The following is a 3572-nucleotide window of genomic DNA, read 5'->3' on the forward strand; positions in this document are numbered from 1 at the left end:
AATGGGATCTCATCCATAAATCACAATATGCACCAAAATACACAAATATGCCATCAACGGGCCAATTTACCAAAACACCCTAACAATCAAATGTGGACCCACATGCATGCATTTAACATCATATTATAATATAATTCACATAAACATGCATATTATCAGTTAATGGCATAATTAAACAATTATGGCCCTCCCGGCCTACTAATCCAGTCATTAAAGCACATTAGGGATTTCGGGGCATTACAACTATCCCCTCTTTACAGAAATTTCATCCTCAAAATTTACCTGAATAGCTCGGGATACTGACTCTGCATATCTGACTCTAGCTCCCAGGTCGCTTCCTCGGCCTTGTTGTTCCTCCACAATACCCTAACCAAAGGTATCATCTTATTCCTGAGGACCTTATCCTTTCTGTCAAGTATCTGGACTGGCTGCTCCTCAAAGGAGAGATCTGCCTCAAGCTCCAGATCTTCATAGCTTAAAATATGATTCACATTAAATACATACCTCCGAAGAGCTGAAACATGAAACACATTATGCATGGCTGACAACGCCGGTGGCAAAGCCAACCTGTAAGCCACCTGACCAATCCTCTCCAGGATCTCAAATGGACCTACAAACCTAGGGCTCAGCTTGCCCTTCTTCCCAAACCTTCTCACCCCTTTGTATGGCGAGACTCTAAGGAAGACATAGTCTCCCACTTGGAACTCCACGTTCCTGCGCCTGGGATCTGCATAGCTCTTCTGTCTACTCTGAGAAGCGAGCATCCGACCTCTAATCTTCTCAATGGCCTCACTGGTCCTCTGAAATGCCTCAGGACCGAAGTATCTCCTTTCACCTGTCTTATCCCAATGAAAGGGAGATCTGCACTTCCTACCATACAGCATCTCATAAGGTGCAACTCCAATGGTAGACTGATAACTGTTGTTGTAAGAAAATTCTATCAAAGGTAGATACTTATTCCAAGATCCGCCAAAGTCCAGCACACATGCTCACAGCATGTCTTCCGATATCTGGATCGTCCTTTCAGATTGCCCATCTGTCTGAGGATGATAAGTCGTACTGAACTTCAACTGTGTACCCATAGCCTTCTGTAAACTCCCCCAGAACTTGGAAGTAAAAGTGGGGTCCCGATCTGACACGATCAACCTAGGTGCTCCATGAAGGCGTACGATCTCTTTCACATAGAGATCTGCATACTGGTCAACTTTATATGTAGTCCTCACTGGCAAGAAGTGAGCTGACTTGGTGTAGCAATCCACTATCACCCAAATAGAATCATGCTGACCAACAGTCCTGGGTAAGCCAACCACAAAATCCATCGTGATGTCTTCCCACTTCCACTCTGGAATATCCAAAGGCTGCAATAACCCTGTCGGCCTCTGATGCTCAGCCTTGACCTGTTGACATGTCAAGCACTTAGCCACATATTCCACTACATCTCTCTTCATCCTCGGCCACCAATATAACGATCTCACATCTTGATACATCTTTGTGGTGCCTGGATGCAAAGAGTAAGGTGTAGTATGAGATTCATCCAGAATCTCTCGCCTCAAAGAAGTGTCTAACGGAACACATATCCGCCCCTTATATCTCAATAAGCCCAAATTAGACATTGTATAATCTCTGGATGCTCCAGCCAAAACATCCTCTCTGATCTTGATCAGCTGTGGGTCACTCAACTGACCCTCCTTAATTCTCTCCAACAGTGTAGACTATAGCGTAATATTAGCCAACTGGCCCACCAGCAACTCTATACCAGCTCTGGTCATATCATCTACTAACTCTCTGGCTATCAACCTCGCACCATAAATCTGTCCCGGACCCTTCCGGCTTAAAGCATCAGCTACCACGTTGGCCTTTCCTGGATGATACAAAATCTCACAATCATAATCTTTTACTAACTCCAGCCAACGCATTTGTCTCATATTCAAGTCTTTCTGGGTGAAGAAGTATTTCAGGCTCTTGTGGTCTGTATAAATCTCACACTTTTCTCAATAAAGATAATGCCTCCATATCTTTAAAGCAAAGACCACAGCCTCCAACTCTAAATCATGAGTGGGATATCTCTTTTCATACTCCTTCAACTGACGTGAAGCATAAGCAATTACCTTCTCTGACTGCATCAGAACATAGCCCAAACCCTGATGAGAAGCATCAAAATAAATCACAAACTTCTCCTGATCTGTCGGAAGACTCAGAATCGGAGCTGTAATCAATCTCTGCTTCAGTTCCTGGAAGCTGTTCTCACACTTATCTGACCACACAAATTTCTGATTCTTGCGTGTCAACTCAGTCAATGCAGTAGCAATCTTCAAGAACCCTTCCACGAAATGCCTATAATAACCTGCCAATCCAAGGAAACTTCTAACCTCAGAAGCATTCTTTGGCCTTGGCCAATCTCTTACTGCCTCAATCTTCGCTGGGTCTACCTTAATCCCCTCCTTACTGACAATGTGCCCAAGAAAGGACACCTGAGAAAACCAGAACTCACATTTCTTGAACTTTGCAAACAATATGTGTTCCCTCAGCCTCTATAGAACCAACCTCAGATGCTGCTCATGCTCTGACTCAGACTGAGAATATACCAGGATATCATTGATGAAGACAATCACAAACTGGTCCAGATAATCCTTAAACACTCGGTTCATCATATCCATAAAAGCAGTAGGGGCATTAGTCAATCCAAAAGACATGAATAAGAACTCATTATGCCCATACCTGGTACGAAAAGCAGTCTTCAATAAATCTCCCTCCTTGACCCTCAACTGATGATAACCAAAACGAAGGTCAATCTTTGAGAATACCTTCTTACCTTGCAACTGATCAAATAGATCATCTATCCTTGGCAAAGGATACTTGTTCTTAATTGTCAGCTTATTCAGTTCTCTGTAATCAATACACATCCTCAGAGAACCATCCTTTTTCTTTACAAACAGAACTGGTGCTCCCCAAGGTGAGAAACTAGGTCTGATAAAACTCAAATCTAACAGTTCTTGCAACTGTACTTTTAATTCCTTTAACTCAGCTGGGGCCATTCTGTAAGGTGCTCTAGACACTGGCTCCGTCCCTGGTGCCAGTTCTATCACGAACCCTATCTCTCTGTGCGGTGGCAACCCTGGAAAATCTTCTGGAAACACATCCAGAAATTCACAAACAAGTCTGGTCTCACAGGCACGACCAGAGTGGTATCAACCACACTGGCTACGAATCCAATGCAACCTCCTTGCAAAAGATCCCTAGCCCTCAAAATAGAAATCATAGGTATGCGAGGTCCATGCACAGTACCAAAAAACACAAAAGGATCCTCACCTTCAAGCTCAAAGGTGACCATCTTCCTTCTGCAATCAATGGTTGCCCCATACTTTACCAACCAATCCATACCCAATATCATATCGAAGTCAGTCATAACCAACTCTATCAAATCCACTGACAACTCTCTGCCCTCCACTATCATTGGCAAGGATCTGACCCATCTCCTGGATACCACTAATTCTCCAGTGGGTAACAAAGTTCCAAACCCCACAGCATAAAAATCACAGGGTCTACACAGTCTATCAATAATACTACTAGCA

This window comes from Humulus lupulus, chromosome 4 (genome assembly GCF_963169125.1).
Source record: "Humulus lupulus chromosome 4, drHumLupu1.1, whole genome shotgun sequence".
NCBI classification, from domain to species: Eukaryota; Viridiplantae; Streptophyta; class Magnoliopsida; order Rosales; family Cannabaceae; genus Humulus; species Humulus lupulus.